The sequence below is a fragment of the Varanus komodoensis genome, unplaced genomic scaffold (genome assembly GCF_004798865.1).
Source record: "Varanus komodoensis strain SLA01 unplaced genomic scaffold, ASM479886v1 scaffold5, whole genome shotgun sequence".
NCBI classification, from domain to species: Eukaryota; Metazoa; Chordata; class Lepidosauria; order Squamata; family Varanidae; genus Varanus; species Varanus komodoensis.
Genome location: NW_025336087.1, coordinates 1,359,451 through 1,379,832, shown reverse-complemented (window position 1 = coordinate 1,379,832; position 20,382 = coordinate 1,359,451).

The window sequence follows — 20,382 nt, the reverse complement described above, 5'->3', positions numbered from 1 at the left end:
ATGCCCTATGCCAGGTGATCTGGGAAAATGGCAGCTTCCTAGGCTCAGCCATCTGATGAGAGCAGACCCAGGATAAGAAGGCTAAATGTCATCTTTGACAGAGGACAGACTTCTGTTTGAAAGGATGAGATGAAGAAAGAGAGCCATCAGGGGAAAATAAAAACAAAAACCAAAAACTGTGCCTGTAAATTGCCCATCAACAGCACCTGAACGGTAAACAGAGAAGGGCTCACAGATCTGCTGGTTACCATCTGCCACTCTAGGGTAAGATGCCCTGTATTCTTGCTAAATTATCACCATTCTTTCTAAATTTGAATCTGTACAACTATATTAGCATATACAAATATACACCCTCTCCTTTTTTTTACCATTTATTTGTTTGTTTGTTTGTTTGATTTATAAAACCACATGCAAGAGTACCAAACAGGGCTCTCTGGGTGGTATACATCCACCAATAATATCCTATAAAATTATACAATAAATAGTGATTAACACATTTTGAAAAAAATATAACTTAACAGTAATAAAATTGCCACGTAGTATTTTAGCAAAATTTATCCTCAATCAGGATAGTGGATATCTCATCAAAAGGACTGTTTTATTTAGCCAATGAACTAAAGTTTAAATTAATCCAATGCATATGAATGCCTTCCTGACAGCTGGCAATGCCATGCCCCATTATATCCTGACCTGTCGAGGAGCACAGCCTAAGGATTTAGTTTAAAAATGTTGGCAAGGCCTCCAGGTGAGGCAGGTGCATGCAGCCAGGTAAGGCAACCTCTCTGCCACCTGAAGCCAGAGCTTCAGCCTGCTTATGGGAGGGCTGACCCTGGAAAGAGCAGCACTATGCTAGTAGAAACAGGCTTGATTCCCTACAGCCAGGTCTGCCCTCCTTCCTGATTGAGCTTCCAAATGAACATTTTGCTTCTGTGTCAGTGAAGGGCTGACGTTCACCCCAACACAGAGAAAAGCACATCAGCACATTTGGATCACTGTGACATGGAAGGCTTCTGCTCTCTGCTCCTGCCAGAGGTGGCTCTCCTGTGTCTGATGGGACTCTCTGGGGAGGACTCATCTGCCTCCCATAATGGGCACTTCACTAGTAAGCAGGAATGGAGGAGAAATAGTTAAGGTTCTCATTTTAATGCACATTTACCTAATTTCACTCGTTTGAACCAATATGTGAACTGAAACTCATTTATCCTTCAAAGTTCACAATGCTCTGAATTTTAAAATGGAGTTCTTAAATCAATAAATGTGAACAAAGATGCATATATTAAGAGAAAGGGCATGTAAAAATGCATACGTTAGTGAACATGATGTTCACAGATGCATTATATTAGGAGGAATATCGATGTAAAATTAGTAAAAGAAAATACGTATATGAGGATGCTGACAAGTGCTTGGAAAGATTCAGTTAAGCACTTCTAGGGGGTGTGCGCAGCTGTGGGTCTGCATACATTCATGGACTTCTGCTCAGCTTGCCTTGCTTTGGAAGGCTGAGCTGAGCATGAACAGTTTTCTCACTCAGAATGGGCAAATCTATCCATTTTGGGGTCTGACAGTTTCTCATTGGTTCTGAACTTTGAGATACTTTTTCTTTAAAAAAAAAAAAGGTCTGATGAAAATTTGTATATATGATGTGTACATAATTTTGCCCAATATCCATATTTCTGAAAGCAGTTTCCCCAATCCACTGCTTTTTAATGTCATTTTCATGCATTTTCTGTGCATTTCCATTTCATATACACATCTTAATTTTCATTTTTTGCTAGAAATCCACTGCAAAATTTGGAGAAGCGTGAATGTCAAAGGCTAAATGGGTTTTGGTTGACTTAGTGGTTTGAAAGTGAAATTAGAGAAATTTGCACAAGGTAAACCAAATAAATTTCTCCCCAGCCCTTAGTCCAAATATCCCTTTTAACTTCCAGAGACTCTGGGCAGAATGCTGATCCCTGAATAACAAGAATGCCAGACACTCTCAATCCTGAAATTTAAACAAAGCACCCCCAGGGGAAAAATAAGGATAACGACAGGCACCAGTGTACACCTGGTTCTATTGGAACTTAGGAAATCCATGTGAAATGTTTAACATTGGTCCTGAACACAATATATGCAACTGCTGATGTAAATCAGTGTAAATTTGTTCTGAGACCTGTTCAAGTGTCAGGACCCACAAAGAGCAAATGTACAAGGTGAGGGGGAAAGTGCCGTCATCTCTGCCTCTTTCCTTCATCCCTTTCTCTACTCCTGGAGAGAGGCTTTCGGAAGAGCAGAGCTTTTTTCATCTCTGGAACCTCTTTACTTCAGCCAGAATGCTGCAAAATCCAACTCTCCTATGCAGACATCCTAAGGGAAGTTTTATCAGACTTCGCAGTATCGAAGAACAGATCGCTGAGTATCACTGTGAACAGAATGTACAGCATTAAAGTTGCATGCATTTGCCAAAAGCCATTTCACTGCCTTTTATATCAACAGTGGGAAGCAACTCCTTTTAATTTAAAGCATACAGGCAGAGTGGGAAGGGGCCACCACACTGCTGCAAATTCTCTCTTGTGAGGCTGATTTGATGCCAGAGGCCCTGTGGAGACAATACAATGACAGGGTGTTTCTTCAAGGGAGGGCAGAAAAGAGGAAACCAATCACTTAGGTGTTGTAGGACTGTTTTCTCTGAATAATTGGAATGAAAACAGATGGTTTCTTTTGCTGGAATATGGGGTCCCATCAAAAATAGTGGATGTTGCTGGAAGAGAGTTATTTCCTGGCAGCAAAATGGAAAATGTAAAAGAGCCAATTGTCTGCAAGAATGTGTGCCATCAGAAGTCTGAATGCTTAGATCACAGTGACTTCAGCAGAAAGGCAAACTTAGAAGCTAATAGAGAAAAGTGGACACACATAAAAAGTGGCCATTGTCAGGGCTGGGCCATTGTGAGGTGAACCAGGAACATGAGGTGAGGCAGGAGACAGGAACCAGGAGCCCTGACACAAACCAGAAGCCACATCCAAAGAAGCAAATCTGAATCAAAGAGAGATGCAGAAAGCAGGGTCAGAAAGCAAGCCAGATGCCGGGACTAAAGAGCAAGTCAAGCCTGAAAGGCAAGTCAGAATGCAAGGTTGGGGAGCAAGCCAGGAGGCAGGACTGAACAACCAAGACTACAGTGCGTGCTAAAGTTCAGACAGATTGTATTCCTCACGCAAGCCTGAACAGGAAGGTCTCTTTTGCCCCTGGGAAGCTGCCACCTGAAATTCAGTAGCCTGACACTTGGGAGAGCTGTCCAAAGATCATAGCTCCTGACAGCCAAATACAACTTCGGTGCAGTCATTACTCTATGATGGAGCAGCACAAGTAGGAAGGCCTGCAAGGTAGCAACCCTGCTTGGGCATTGTTCTGTTTGGCCTCCTAGTTGTTCAGGATAAGCTTCTTCAGGGGGACCCTGCTCTTCTAGGACCAGGAAATTCACCCTGCATATGTGTGAACCCAAATATAGCCCTGTGATAATGCTGGCAGGTTTAAAGACATGGTGTTGTAGCCACAGTTCTGTATATTGCCCTTTTGCACAAGTAAGGACTACAGTCAGCTGGCACAGAGCAATCAAACCATTTTCATCCCATGGACCAAATCGAATTATAGGAAAACCTCTGGGCAAAAGTGCCAGAGGGAGAGGAAAAAAGGATGGGAGCAAATATACCAACTTACTGCCGAAGCCTTAGGAGAGGCAGTTCAATCTTTAGAATGGGTTAAAGGTGCAAAAGCCAGTGAAGCACCCAATGATCTGCAATTGGGAAAAAGAGATGGGGACAGTGGAATAGGATACGGCCCTCAGGGCCGCTCCAGAGGGCATCGATGGGACACCCAGCAAGCCAGAGGTGATATCCTTGGGCTAGAGCTTAGCTTGACGGGAAGGGGAAAGTACCAGCAACTGGTTTAGGGACCCAAAGCAAATACATGGGAGCCAAGGAAGGAAAGAGTCTCTCTTTTGTGAAATGGACCAAATAGCCTTCTTCGAGCTGGAGCTCTCCAGGTATATTGGGTTACAGTTCCCATCATCCCTGGTCAACTGTTATGATGTTGGGCATTATAGTCAAACAATTCTGGAGGCAAGTTGTTTAGGAATGTTTGAGACAGACTTTGAGCTTGGGCCAGGGTGATCAGCATTCAAATCCCTGATCGGCCATGAAGTTCATGTTGCTTTGTCACCATTTCTACTAAAGTTTTTTGCAGGGAAAAAAAGATAACTCCATAAGCTCCTTGGTGGAAGCATGAGCATGAGAGGGAATGTAGAGCACATTTATGCTGGCTAAGATAGCATCCTAGCTCTGCCATCACAAGCGTGCTTGTCCTTGGCTGGTGTAGCAGAAGGGTAGTAGTACCTTAGGTATAACTGTAGTCTGGAGCCAATGTGGTGTGGATATTAGAACATCACATTAGGACCAGGGAAATCCATGTTCAAATTCTTTTGCAACCATGAAGTTCTGCCAGTGACCATGAACCTTTCTCCCTCTCTCCATCTACCTACCTTATAGGATTGTTGTGAGGATAAAAGGAATCTCGACTATATGGGCCATCCAAAAGTCCTTGAGGAAAAATGGAATAAAATACAATAAAGAAAAAAAATGTTACTTTAAATGAGCAAATCCTGCAAACTGTGAAACCTTGTGACGGTTTGCAAAATCAAATGCTCTAAACACTGTACTGCCTTGACCTGAGATGGTGTACAATAAAGCTCACCCTCTTATACCAGCACAAGCAGCTCTGCCTGTTCTTAGCTTCAAACATTATTGGTTCTTTGGGAGAGTATAGAGGAATGTGGTGGATTGTGGGTAAAGCATGGCAGAGTATGTTGGATTAGGATTTTGCAACCCCCAAATAGTGGCTATCTAACACAACACAAATCAGTTTTATTGCACAGACCAGTAAAACGCTGGATCATCGGTAAACCTAACTACCAGGGTCCTTATGCCCAGTCCTGTTTGCTTTTCACAACAGACCATTTGAATGGGCACTTGAGCATGTGTTTGGCCTGGCTTCTTTTCTTTGTGAAGGGGGGGGGGGGGATTATATCTTCTAAAAGTAATACATTATATTCAGCTTTTAGGCTTCGGTTCCAAAACCTACAATGCACTGAGGCATCTCTTCTTTCTTTTATAATTAAAATCAACTGTTGGAAAAGCAATTCTTTCAGAAAGGGGAATAGCACACGAATGAATGTGGCACCACAACACCATTTTTACTTTAAAATTTCCTCTTTCCCCAACACAAGGAAGCAAAAAATATGTGCTGACTAACTCAGTGTCTGCTTATTGGGAAAGCAATGTCAGCCCTCAACATGGTACTTCTGACTTCTCCTTTCCTATTCCCTTTTTTCCTGGCAAACTTAAAAATTCAAAATAGAATTTATGAAGCATTTAGCTTTCCCATTGGAGGTGAAAAGGAAACCTTCTTTTTAAGCATGTCACTGAAGGGACAAAAAGGATATTTCCTTATCTTCTCAGTTCGAAGGCAATCTACCACCAGACAAGTATGGCAGGAAGTCTAAACTAATGGCTCCTCTTCATTTGTAGCTGCATCTATATGTCACTAAGGCCATCAGACTCAGTGAAACTGTTTTCCAGTTGCAAGAAAAGTAGGACAAGGATGCAGCAGCTGTCATGCTAGAGCTTATTACTCCTAAGAACCTTAGAAGAATTCTGCTTCATTGATCCAAAGGTCCATTTAGTCCTTGGGGAAGGTCAGAAGCAAGGTACAGAGGGAATTCTCTCCAGTTGTTTGTCTCTAGTATGTAGTAGTATATGACTCTGAACATCTGACGTTTCATTTAACCATGATGGCTAATGTGTAGTCAAATCAACCTCAAGTTTTCATACAAAAATAAACGCCTACACCGCAAAATCCCACAAATTCATTTTTAACTAACCTCAGATGAAAGAGAGTCTAAACCACTAGAGAAGATAGGAATTTATAATTGTTGTGGCCCCAGAGCTGACCAATTTCCTTCTCAAGGTCTAAAATTATCCACAGCACAGCGGATGGGGTTTGGGCTGGGTTCTTAGTAGGGGATCATTTTGGTAAGTCCTTTAGCCACAATAAAATGGATGAATTTCTGTTTGCTTTTTGGTAGCACAAAATGTTGCCCTTTAGACAGTCCAGAAACACGAAATGCTTAAAAAACAACAACATGCTAGTTTGAAATGACTGTGAAGGTTTCATAAATTGAGCCAGATACTTCCCAAATATTTTGAAAAGTAGCATTTTATGTGCATGGAAGTACAATTGTCTTTGGGGACTTGTCCTTTCAGTGACTGCTGGATTTACTCATTGTTAGAATGGTCTTATCACGAATGGGTGGCCATGCACCTTCCTGTAAGAAAGACTGCCTTCAATTTGAAGGGTGTTCAAAGGCTAGTCCTCTCTTTGAAGGCATCCCTACTATTTGAAGGAGAGCTATCCAAACCTGGTTTAAAGAAAAAATAGCTAAAGAGAACTGGTCCTTGAACTTGCCCATCAACAGTTAACACCTGTTCAGCAGACAGAGCAGGCACCCAGGTTGCCTAAGGGGCCACCCTAAAGAAGGACACCTAAATGGTGCCCAGAACTCAGTGTAATTTGCTTTCCAGCCTGCTGCATTTCAGAGTGAAGGTTCCTTCCCAGGGACGACTGATGCTGTCCCTTAGGAGAAGGTAATTAAAACAAATTGCTTGCTCTGCTTGCTAACAGCTGCACATTCTTGTCTCTTCTGCATTTTTGATTTTCTCCTTTCTTTTGTTCCTTGGATTGATGCCTCTCCTTCTTCTTCTTTTTTTTTTTTTTCTTTTTAATTTGGCCTCACCTTTGGACAGTAGACTCCAGCCAGGGTGCTGTTTTTCCACCTACAACCTCTGTTTCCACATTGTGTTTTAAAAAGAAACGGGATGGATGCCATTTTTACATTTTGCTTCAATGCAAACATGTCTCAGATTTGCACTGCCTCACCATTTCTTTCCCTGATTAATCCCTCTGGGCAGTAAGTCTGTGAGGCACAATCCAGGAATTGTTAGTCACAACTAAGTCCAATCTGGAAGCAATGGAATGGGACTTAACAACCGCAACAAACCTAAGTCCCACTGTGTTCCCAAAATAATGTGTTTTTGGCATATCTGCCACACAGACACAGTGAAAATGAATCAGCTACATCAAGTCGAATGTATGTTCAATTTAAAAAATGGTTTTCTGCCATATGTTAGACGCCCATTGTTAACATTCACAAGTGAATGGATTAAGGGCACAATCCTATTCAACTTTAGACAGAAAAAAGACCCACAACTTCCAGCTCGCAGCTGGAAGCTGCAGGGGGTGTTTCTAAACCTGCACAGAATGGCACCCTAAACCCATTTTTCATGAAAATGTCTTCAGGGTCTCCATGATTTAGGATTCTGTGAACTAAAATGCACAGAAAATGTCCTGCATATAAAAGCCCTACTTTTCAAAATACAATAGCATACTATCCAAAGTAGTGCTCAGCCAAATGTTATCAAAATAACTTTTTCTGCAAAAGCTATTGTGATTTTTCTTTTTCTCACTCCCCAGTCCCAAGGGAAAAAAGACTGCTTAACAAAATTTTCTCCCATGTTCCCCACTACTTTTTCTGGCTACCTTTCCCCCAGACACAGAGGGTGGGTTTGTGTGACACAACAAGCTACCATAGTTGTCACAGGTGGTTTGTCTTATTTTCCAAGCACATTCATGGTGAGTTATCTGTGTGGGAACCATGAAAAGAAACAGCCGTCTATTCGAGGGTTTCTCCCAGCCAGGATGGCCTGTTGTGTCGCCCAAACACAGGCAAGCAGCTGTACAGCACTGCTTCATTCTTTCAAGCAGAAGCAGGGAAAGGGAGGCTAGGCTAGACAGAGATACCCCCTTCCCAGCACACCCCTGCCTAGCCCAGGTGCCCCTTCCCCATGTCTGCACAAAAGAAATCCCCCCAGGTAGAAGCCGCAGTGCCACCGAACGAATTGCCCGTCCTCACTCGTGCCTGGCAGTAAGGACAGCAGCTCTGCAGACTTCGCCTGGGTGGTATCACCCCAAATGGAAAGCGCCCCCAGCTGACTGCCCACACTGGCCGTGCCTGGGCAGCTCACCCCCAAGCCTGAGCATCAGACAGGCACCCGCAGCTCTTGTTCCAGAGGCCAACTCCCATCCCCATGCTCAGGATATCTTTTCCATGAGACCGCAATTTTTATAGACAGAGGCTGTTTCAGCGATGATGCTCAATAAGAATGTACACACAAAAGAGCGGCATGGAGGAGAGTGATGGACCGATTTGCTCAGCCTGCTCCAACTGCGTTTCACTTATTTATCAGGCTTCTGCTGTTCTGCTGTGTGTTCATTGGTGGAGTGTGTGTGCGTGTGTGTGTGTGTTAAGGAAAGTGTTAGGATTTTGCTTTAGTCATACCATATGCACGATGCTAATACGCATCGGTGCACGTGTGAGGATGGGCTGCTGTGCTAATGCACATCTGCATGAATCCCTCTGAAAGTAAAACACCAGCATGCAAGTCTGTGCAATCTCGACTTGGAAAAAGCTGGTGACTACAGAATACACAGACCAAACTCACAGGCATCCAGTCAAATCTGAATCTATTGCTGATTTCTCTGAGATCTCTAGTCTAGTTCCTAGTCGTGATCCCATTCTTCCTCCCTATGTATATCTGAATTCAAAACCCTTAACAATTAGCCATGTAACCTGTATTACACTGGAGTAATTGCAGGGTCCTAAGCAGGAGTTAGGGTTGTATGTGGAGTAAGAAGCTTTAAACCTCTGTCATTATCTCCCTGTCCTTATCTCCACTGTAGTCCAGATTCACAGCAGTGGCTCTACATCTGCAATGTACATTTCCTAACAGAAAGCCAGTTGCTTTGATTAATTCATTAAATAAATTGAAGATGTGGGCATGGAAGGGCAATCTCCATCAAGGCCACAGCAGCGGGAGGAAGAGGTAAAGGAATAAAGCCCATCTGTACACATGCACAAAAAAGAGTTTGCTGTTAGTTGCAACTTTAACTAGCTTTAGGATCTGAACTGGTGGGAACAGAATTGTTGTGCATTTGTAGTCCTGTTGTCAGTCTAATTCTCTGGTAGTTTTTGAGCAAGGAATGGAGGGCAGTGCCTGCCTGCTCAGAAACAACAACAAAGGGGACATAAATGTCAGTGGTGAAGATCTTCCTTCTGGTCGGGACATATTGGCAGATGAAATATGAAGGCGTTGCACATAACAAGCCTACGGAGGTCAAGAGGGCCCAGCTTTCCCCTGTGATCAGGAAGGCACTGGCTCTCACAGCACAGTACCGCCTGACAATGGCTACAGTCCAAAGAATTGTTGAACAAAGTATGTGAGCCCGGTAGGTCTTGACATTAAGGGAGGCAGGTTTCCCAGAAAGTGTTGCCCCTGTGGCCAACTGTTTGACACGGAAGGGAGTGTCACCATCAGTCTGTGATACATCTCAAGGGCAGCCTTTCTCAAGGACCTGAGGCAGAAGATTCATGCCACACCTTTTCAAATGGGAGCTGTCGGGGATGAGCACCAGTTGGATCATAGGCCTTAGCATAGGTGTGCCAATGCAGTGGGTGACAAGTGGCAGTGGAGTGTCGGAGGGAGGGAAAATCGGTGTGCCCCCTAAGCCCGGGAGGCTGCAGCTGGCATGGATGCAGCATCCAGGATGCAACATTGATACTTGGCCAAGCACAGACCACTGCAAGGTGGAAGCAACTGCCTGGCTGCCTATTCACCGCTGCTCCAAGATCTTCCTGATGCCATGTAAAAAAGCTCTGAACAATTCGGACCTGGTTACCTGGTTCTTTGCCTTCCCACGTTAGAAATGGATTTGTTCACTAAGTTTCCAAAGGATTCCTTGATGGCTGTACCTGGTAGCAATTTGGTAACAGGTCTTCTTAGTGGTGGCACCTTCTCTGTGGAATGCCTCCCTCTTGGTATGTAGAAAACAGACAATGCGGCAAGGTTTAGGCACCAATTCAACACCTATCTTTTCTCTTGAGCTTTCCCTGACTGATTGTGGTGCCCAACTTGTCGATTGTTCATCCTCTGATCTGATTGTTAGTTCTCAGATTATTAGTTCTCTGTCTTAAAATTAAGCATGGGTCTGTTTTAAATATTTATTTCGTAAACTACTTCAAGATGCCTTTTTAGATATAGACAAGTAGCCTATTAATTGATCAAACATGAACAGAGAAGAGGAATAAGCTAACCTGATTTCTCAAGAGGATGTGGTCCCTTCAGAGGTACAGGATGCTGTCCCCCCATCCTGCTTCTATACATAACATTTTGGGAGAGAGTTCTCATCTTGTACTTTGCCTCAGGCACCAAAATGGGCTCATTTTGCCACAGACTGAATTCATGACTTCTAATACCTGTTCTTTACCAGTGACCAATGGTCCTACCTCAGTTAAAATAAAGTACTCTCTGGAAGCTGACAAAAAATTTAGAGGCCATGTTTTTTTTACCAGCAACATCCTTGTTAATGCCATAGCTGAGGTTGTGTGTGGCCAGAATTCTTGGATTACTCATGGTAGAAGAACACATTGTACACAACTCCTTTTAAGACCCGTCAGCAAAGACTGGACTAGCCAGCACTTTGCACAAGACTCTGAGCACAGTTTATTTTTCCCTAGAGGAATGAATGGAAGAGCTCTTGTGGAGGCCAAATTTTCTTCCCCTGCTCTTGAATCCAGAGGACTATTGGATCAGCCTTGCATAGCACTATTCTCTGTTTTGTTTCTGGATCAAACTAGCTGGCAGTGCAATGTTGGTAACTGGAAACAGCTAGACATTTGGGGCTCCTCTACATGAGATGTTTAACTCGGCATTTTACTGAGGGTTGTTCTATTTTCTTCATGAGGGGAGAACAGCATCCTTCACATGAAGCCTTTTTCTGCAGATATTTCCTTCTCTGCCTTTTTGTACGCTCCTGTATGTTCCATTGCACAACCACAAGATGGTTAATGGCCTTCGAAAATTCTCTTCTGCAAAGGTTATGTGTCAGCATATCTTTTGTTATGATAGCCAGTGTTCAACGGTTAGAGCAGCCTTCCCGAAGCTCTTGCTCTCCTCATAGGATTGCAATTCCTATAATTCCCAGCCAGCCTTTGATTAATCAGTCCTGCTGAGTAGCCAACATTTTGATCAGGATTGCTTCCCAGCTCTTCCAAACTGATGGCATATAAAATGTTAGACTAATAAAAGAGGGCCATAAGAAATCAGCTTGCTTGCTCTCTGCAGGTAAATAATACGATGTCGAAAGTCTTTTGTAACATTTGGAACAGTGGTGAGGATTTGGATTTACTACCTCAGGATTTGGCACAGGCATGGCAGAAGTTCCTTACACCAGCTTAAGTCGTCTGTTACTCTAGCTCAATATTGGCTAAAAGTTAGGATTATTAATGTCAGAGGAATCTGCAGTGGGTCAAAATAATATCAGATATCTGTGAATGCGACCACAAAATCCTCAGCAGAAAAACTTTCCCAAGTTGCACAAATAGTGTGGACCCTTTTTTAACCTTCTGAAAAATTACTTTGTATAAAATTAATAAATTTGCTGTGCAATGCAGAAACATACATGCATTGTTTCTTAAACAACTCTGTCTCTGTCTGTCTGTCTGTCTGTCTGTCTCTCTCTCTCTCTCTCTCTCTCTCTCTCTCTGTTGTTATGTGCTGTCATCTTTGACTTATGATGACCCTATGAACGAAAGCCCTTCATATTGTCCTATCCATGATATCCACACTTAGCTGTTCTAAATTCAAGGCGGTGGCTTCCTTTATGGTGTCAATGCCACTCTTATTTGGTCTTCCTTTTCCTCTTCTGCCTTCAACTTTTCCTAGCATGGTAGCCTTCTCATGATAGTCTTGAGCTCTCATAATGTGTCCAGATATGACAGCCAAAGTTTTGTCATTTTTGCTTCTGGGGAAAGTCCTGGCTTGATCTACATCTACATGCAATCCACCTCCAGCCTCTGCTGTGTACCAATCATACAGTATTTGTGATATACAGATAATGGAATGGAATCTGAATCCATCAATTAATGGACAACGGGTAGACGACACCTTATAATCCACAAAACACAGGCATCTTTGAAGCACTATAAGGACACAACCCAGCAATGTTTGCAGGAAGACTGGCTGAGGGATTGCTGGTTCCAGTGGACCCCAGACCTCCTTAGATAGTCATGGAAGGTTCTGCCAGTGGTGGAGTCAAAAGCAGGGTAGGTGAAGGACTAGCAGGATCCTGAGCACGTTCATTACCCTGACAGACTCCCAAAAAGCGTTAGAACCTAGCCTAGTCCAAAAGCTAGCAAGGAGAAATCCTCAGTGGGTTACAGTGAGTTCAGATTTCTATGAATCTGATCTGTGTATCCTGCATTGGGCAGGCTATTTATGAGCTCTGCAGATTCGACAGATTTCAGTTTTGTTTGTGTTTTAACTTTAGGGCAAATTTGTCTGTGTACAAGTGCACATGAGTTCAGTGTTACAAGCCAATGAAAAACTGTTGGTCCATTACTGAACAGATGAGAGAACAAACTGTCATTTCATATGTTCTTGCTGACCAGAGACTTGTATCAGCTGCCTACTCACTTCTGAGCAGTGGCAGGGATCCGGCTGGGGTTAAGGATCTCCTACACAGCAGGACACAGGATTGCCTGAGCCCAACCTGTGGCTTCAGCATTAATGCAGGAGACACTCCATCTTTCCCAGGCCTCACAGTACAGCACGTCCTGCTTTGCATAGCCTTGCTGCTTCAGAATTTCAGCCTCATTCAATTCAGCTGCATGCAGTCTGGTGGCTAAAGCTGTAATCCTATGCACAATTACTTGGGAGTTAGTAAGTGAACATAAATAGCTGTGCATTGCATAAATTGCTTGGGGGAAAATGTATAGAGCACAGGGCTTCCAATGACTATGAGTACTGATTGCAACACATTTCTGAATACCAGTTGCTGTGCAGAAATAGTGGGAGAGATTTACTCACCGCATGTCCAGCCTCTGGGCTTCCCATGCATAACTGGCTGGCCATCTTGGAGAAGTGAACATTGATTTATCTTGATATACAGAAGACAAACCCAGCAGCTCAGTCCAGGGCTGGACAAGGGCATAATACAAAGGGTGAATCATCTGTTGTAAAAGTTATGGCCAAACTAAAAGGAATGGCATATGAAGAGTACAAGGCAGAGCAATGAAAAGCAGTACATGTTCTAGCAAAGAAAAGGAAATAGAGATATTTCCTTTTACTTAAGTTTCCCTGAACCCAACAGATTTTCTGTGATATACATGGCCTCATTTCTGGTGAGTGGTTAGAATGATCCTGCTTTCGTCAAACGCATCCCCAGTGCGCACTGCCATGGAGGACCGTGCCTTGTCCATTGGCAGAATAAGCTACTGCAACAGTCACTGGATGAGCTGCCCGGTGGACCCTGGAAAAACTCCTCTTGCCTTTTTAATTATATGATTTGCTAAGGAAGACCCCATTTTTGTCCATTTTTAGCATGCAAAAGGCAGCATGAGCAGATCAGTTCCATTGTTTGCAAGGTGATGAGATGTGCATGCAACTTGGTGGCACATTTAAGAGAATGTAACATTCGGCACTCAATGCGAGGCCACAGCAATTTGGTTCTGTGTGGCCAAATTCTCAAAGGCTGGGCAAGAGAGAATGACTAGACTTCAGAAGGCTTTACTTAAATCTTTAACATGCTGGATGAATTTGAAATAATGCCCGAAAGAAGATACCATATCATTAAGGTTTGCTCATGCGCTCTGATGTCCGTAAAGGCCTCGGCAATTTGCTAAATCCTGATTCATTTCAGTATTTGGAGGTTTTGATTCATCCCGACATTTCCCACAATTTAATTAGATTATTATAACCAGAGTTAACTTGCAACATTAGGGTCCAGCGCAAGCCATATGGCCTACAGCGGCGGTGGATAATTAAGCTTTACAGGGATACAAGGGATGGAAATATCACTGCTGGGAGGTGAGCTGTGGCCTCTGCATGCACTTCAGTACTCTTCTTCAAATTATAGTTGATTCACCAGTCCATAAAATAAGGATTGGCTGATTGCCCACCCACCGATTCTTAGCAAAGAATGCACCATATGGCAACAGAGCTCTCTCAAATTAGAACCCAGGTAGCTCTTACGAATCTCCAAAGGCCACTTGTCCAAGAACCCAGTCAAGGAAGCAGCAGGATGGCACGGGTCGCCATTCTGCGGTCAGCATAACTTGTAGTCCTGCTATGAGTTGAGATATGCGCACAGAATTGAGTGACTGGGAAATGCAACATAACTGCTTTTGTATGGGAGCCTGTTTTCTCACTTTTTCCATCCTCATTGTAGCACAGCCTAATTTTCTACCTTGGTGAGTTATGTTAACTGTATTCCTTCCTTTCCTTCCTTCCTTCCTTCTTCCTTCCTTCCTATGAAAATGTATAGTCTTCCCTTCTTACCATTACAGACTACTCAGGGAACCTATTAGAATGGACCAGAAAACATAAACATTGTCCAAAAAAAATTAATAAAATATGAAGAAATTCATAATAACAGAGGCAGGTGCACCAGATGAAGCAGAAGCAACTGATCAAAACTTACCTAGTGGATTTAAAAGAGCAGGGGAAACTACTAAAACAGTGAAAATCATAAAACAGGGCTCCAACCAAGCCACTCTTTGCATAGATTCACAGTTTGGGCCTTTCTCTCATCTCCTAAGCGGGACATAGGAAAGGACCTCTTCACCAGATCTTAGAGCATGGGTGGTTGGCCTGGGAGAGGAGGGAGCTGAATTTGTCCATTTTAGCCTCCTGCAGAGGTTTGCCACAGAAATCCAGTGGGAACGCACTGACTGCATTGCTACTGTTACTGTTACTAAGTGTGACTGTGTTCGTGTTACTGTTTTGCTACCTCCATAAATTTCAATGGCATGACAGTGATGACGGTGCAACATGAGAGAGGTGACGGATGATACATACATCCTGTTTTAGAACATGGCAGGGCTGGTATGTAGACCCTGTGACAGATACACAAAAACCCCAGGTGATTCAAACTGTGTTTTCTATGGGAATACAATAGAAGGCAATGTATTTTAAGGGAAGGCATTGACCTATCAAGCTGGTTTCTCTTGTACAGCATAACTAACCACTAAAGCAACAGGATGTAGCAGCTTCAGAAACATTCGGAAACAAGTGGCAGTGCTTGCTTCCAGGGCAGAACACGTCAGCAGGATGCAGAGAAGGGAACCGCTCATCTCTGTTGTGCAAGCAGGTGGTTCAGCTCACACAAGAAAACTAGTGAAGGTGCAACAGTTGTGCAGGATCCTGCCCCATCATCACTTTACCAGGCCAATAGAAGATCGCAAAGTCTTCCTGTTTCCCTAACATCATCAGGCAAGATGGTAAACACAGCAGCAAGAGCACTGGTGGAGGCAAGCGTGGCTCATGTCCAGATGAAGGAGTCAGCATTTTGTTATGGTCATTAGGTGGAAAGTAGTCACCTACAAAATTAGGCTCTTTTAGGAACAGAAACTGTTTCAGGTTGTGCCTGGGAACCTCCTGAGCCAAATAAATAACAGTGTATTGTAGATTCCCTGACCCCTATTAAAAAAAAAATACAAAATCCAGCTGTTGTCCAGAAAATACTGAAGCAGTGTTTCTTTGTGATGGTCACATTTGCAAGCCATCAGTTCATGATGGAGTCATCAAGTGGGGTATGAACATGCACAACCTGATGCATCAAGTGATAACACACCATGTCTAAGCGATCTTTGGTCCATTGTAAAACTTTGCCCACCCAATGGATCATCTGTAGTGTTAGCCTAACCTAAGTCCCAATCCCATTGCTTTTGAGGAATCTACCTTGAGTAGCACAAATGCTGGATGCAACCCTATGTTCAGTGACCTGTCCAGCAGTTCAGCAAATGTTCAGCAGTTCATTTGAGCTGCTGGAAAGTTTCCCATCAGTTGGACAGGAGCAGGATTGCGCTCATTCGCATCACATGTCTCTTTGTCAGTCTTCCACAATTGGTGCTATCCAGACGTTTAGGGTGACATCCTCATTGACCACCCTAGTTGTGGCTGAAGAGGGTAAAGCCCAGAACACCTGGAGGGCAACAGCCTGGGGAAAGCTGGTCTTGGTATACAGTAAGAAGTCACAGAAGTAAGAAAGAGGGAAAGAAACCATGGGTGTGAACCAAGAATCTCAAACCAATAATGGATCTAAGTATGGCTGGGTAGCCAGCCAAGATATGGTATTTGTGCAGAAGATTCCCCATTCTACATATCCAAAACTATATCTAGGAAATTCAGTGGGGCATGGAAGAGCACCACAGTGCAGATACACATATGCACTGGGTATATGTGCATTGTTTACACAAAAGCCGTCCAGAGACGAGCCATAATGGGCGGGATAGAAATACCCTAATAAATAAAATAAATACATAATAAAGACTCCTGCTGGTTCTACAGACTTATCTTTTTACCGCAGAAGCTCTATATCTCAATGGTACAGCATGTGCTATATATGCAAAAGGCTGAGTTTCAAACCTTGGCATGGTAGGCATGTCATGAGTGGAGCCTGCTGGAGCCAGGGGTCAGACTAGATGGCCCAGATGGCCCTTCTCACTTGCCCTGTTTCTGCGTGTCTATGTTTGAGAATGACTGGAAAAGACTCGCAATGTGAAACTCTGAAGAGCTGCTGTCCATCAGCATAGAACAGTTTTCCCAAGACTCCAGATTACCATCAATGTAGTCCACTACAAGTGGACTACAATTTCCATCACTCCCAGTCCATCTGGCCATTGTGCATGTTGGCTAGGGATGCTGCTGTCCAATACTTCTGGGAAGCAGGTTCATGCAGAGAACGTTAATGGACTAAGGATGAAGCAATTGTATGAATTACATGGAACAAAGCATTGGACCTGGTGGCCTTACTGGCCCCTTCCATTTCTAGAATTCTCTAGTACTATAATTCTGTGGTATAAGGCAGCCTCCTGTTCCTGGTACAGCAGTGCAGCTAAGAAATTTTAGATCCTAGGCCTAATTGAAGCCTTTGAATTGTGGTGCTGGAGGAGACTCCTGTGAGTCCCTTGGACTGCAAGACAATCAAACTGGTCAGTCCTAGAGGAGATCAGCCCTGACTGCTCTTTAGAAGGCCAGATACTGAAGATGAAACTCAAATACTTTGGCCACCTAATGAGAAGGAAGGACTCCCTGGAGAAGAGCCTAATGCTGGGAACAATAGATGGCAAAAGAAGAAGGGGACGGCAGAGGGTGAGGTGGCTAGATGGAGTCTCTGAAGCAGTTGGTGTGAGCTTGAGTGGACTCCAGGGGATGGTGGAGGACAGGAAGGCCTGGAGGAATGTTGTCCATGGCGTCGCGATGGGTCGGACACGACTTTGCGACTAACAACAACAACAACAACAAAGCCCTAATGGTCTTATGAGGGTTCCTTTTAGATGGCCCTAGGGTATGGAATGGGCTTCCACAGGAAGTGGGTGAAGCCCCCATCAGTGAAAGTGTTCAAGGATAGGTTGGACATACATATGGTAGGCATGTCACGAGCAGAGCCAGCTGGAGTTGGGGATCAGACTAGACGGCCCAGGAGCCCCCTCTGACGCACTCTGTTTCTATGTGCAGTGCACAACTAACAATGTTATGTCAGAACAGCAACACTGAAACTCACTGATCATCTGTAAATTGCATTGCCTATTTTCTGTTTACTACATCATAGGATAAACCCACCACAATAGGGAGGTGTCAGGGTTACCAAACATTTGTAAGAGAGCATCAAGGTGACTGAGATATGTAGTATTCAATGGCCTTGAAGAAAGAGAGAGTGAAAGAGAGAGAAAAAGAGAAAAAAGAGAGAAAGGAAAAAATAATTTTAGAGATAGTCAGTACGTCTTCTAACCTAGGCCTGGATTGAAGATAGCTCCCTTTCAAACCTAGCAGGAGGAACAATTAATAAAGGAACCCATTAAGGTCTGATTGTTGCAGCTAGAAAGGAAGGTTGAATTTCAGTGCTTTGAAGTAACTGAGAATGATTCAGGCCTCATTACAGAGATATAATCTACATTCATACATTTATGTTAGTGATTCAGATCTATTGGGACAGATTGAATTCCGTTAAATAGTGCATCTTTCCTCTGCAATTTTTCTCAGGCTTTTCCAGGCTAACATGAGAGCTAACAATGCAGAGAAGTAGGGGACTTAGGGACTCAACTGTGCTGTAAAAGAAAGGCTATACAGAAAGGAGGAAAAAGGAGCAAGATACAATCTAAAGAGCTGCGTCAGCTTTTCATTGGGCCTCTGTTTAGTAAATGCCCATCCTGTCATCACACAGTATAGAGAAAAAAGGAACCTATGAGTGTTTCTTCACCAAATATTGCACCTGCTGTGACTGGATTTGATGCAACAGTTTCTAAAGTTATTTTAAGTAAAGCATTTCTTTCATACAATCAAAGCAAAACTGTAAATTGATTCTGCCTAGATCCATTTAGGAAGAAAAAAATCAATAGTGTTTAATTTTTTTAAAAAAATGGAATTGTAAATATCATAATTAGACATTATATATGTTGCCAACAGATAACCTGAGAGTATTTTGCATATCAAGAGGTTGTAAGCCTATGTATGCCTACTAAGTCTCATTGAATTCCATGGCACTTCCAAAAAACATTCATGGATAGGACTGCTAAATGAAATGCAGTGGTGATTAATAAATTAGTATTACTAATAAACAAAATGCATTTTCATCTCAACTGCATCATAGATTTTGTTTAAATAAAACACACTAATCAGTTTTATACTATCTGCACAAACATTGAACTCAGACATAATCATAACCCACACTCAAGGGTCAAGGGTGGGTGGTCACTGAGTTATGGGTTGTTGTTGAAACATGTGTTATTGTGTTATCTGGCTCAGTCAAGTTAACAAATCATGATCAACAGGCTGTAGTTCACAATACAATAACAAACCAAGAGTTCTTTTCCTGGTTAACAATCCATGTCTTATCAGAGCAGCTGCATTCAGACAACATAATAACCCATGTTTCAACAATAACCCAAACTCAACCCATATTCAGCCCTTGACTGGGTTCAGGCAACATTCAGGCAAGGGTTGAGTAGGGGTTGAGTGTTGGGTTTTGTTTGCAGAATAGTTTGTTGATAGAACACAATCTCATTAACAAACCATGGTTTGTTAACCAGAAACAGCCCGTAAAGAGAACTATTGATTGCTTTCAGGTTGTGAACCTTTCAATAACAATCCATGGTTCAGTAACAGCCCACACTTAATCTTAGTCAACCCTTGAGTGTAAGTTAGCATGTTGTCTGAAAACAGCCCCTGATACCAAACACAGTTGTCATGCTGTTTGAATCCAGTTAACATCACTAATCATTCTACATGTCCAAACTCACATCTAGGTGCATGGATGAGCATATGCAGAAGTTTGATTCTACTGGTTGCCTTTGTTTTTGCTAGATTTAAGGTAAAAGCATCTTTATAAATGGGGTCATTCTATTCCCTGGACTGAAATATTGGTGGAAATATTTAATAGGAAGCATATCAAGAAATGTAAGTTCCACTGGGGATAAAGCAATGATTTACATCATTGAATAAAAAAGGTGAGAGAAGACATGCCATAATTTCTGATGCCTTTATGCAGTTGCATGATTTTCATGCAAGCCATCCAGAGAACCTTGGTTATTGGGAAGTACATTATATCAATAAATAATTATAAAAATTACAAACATATAAATATTCCCCAAAGTACCTCTGACAAATGTTTCACAATTGTTATTATTTTCCGTAAACCAAACATGCCCTGTCAAATGCAAGCTCACCACTTTCAAAAGGATTTATCACAGGCTTCCACTCTGAAGAGCACATATTTCAGAGTAGCACAACCCATGTAATAGAAGACATGGGTTCCAGAGCTGGCCTTCTCTTTCTTTCCTTTTGAAGGCTGTTGCAATGTTTCCACTAGAATCAAGCGCCATACATTTCAGAAATGAGTCTTTGTTCACTCAGTACCTATCATAATTGCAGAAAATCATTTCTAATTTTCTACTGCAGCATTACCAATATACTCTAAAACATAAGCTAATGAATTAATCCAATCTGAGAACTATTTGTTCTGAACGTATGTTCTGCTAGTCAAGGAAAGATTGATTCCAAATGCACACGATATAATGGCCTGGCTGTTTTTCTATTGCATTCCACCGAGTAGCATTTTCTTTAGATCACACTTTCTTCCAAGCAAATCCTTTGTTTACAGATGAGAGAATTGGATTCTTCTTTCCTTCTTCTTTTGGGAGGGCTGTTATTTCCTGTTGTAGCATTTCTGTAGACCGT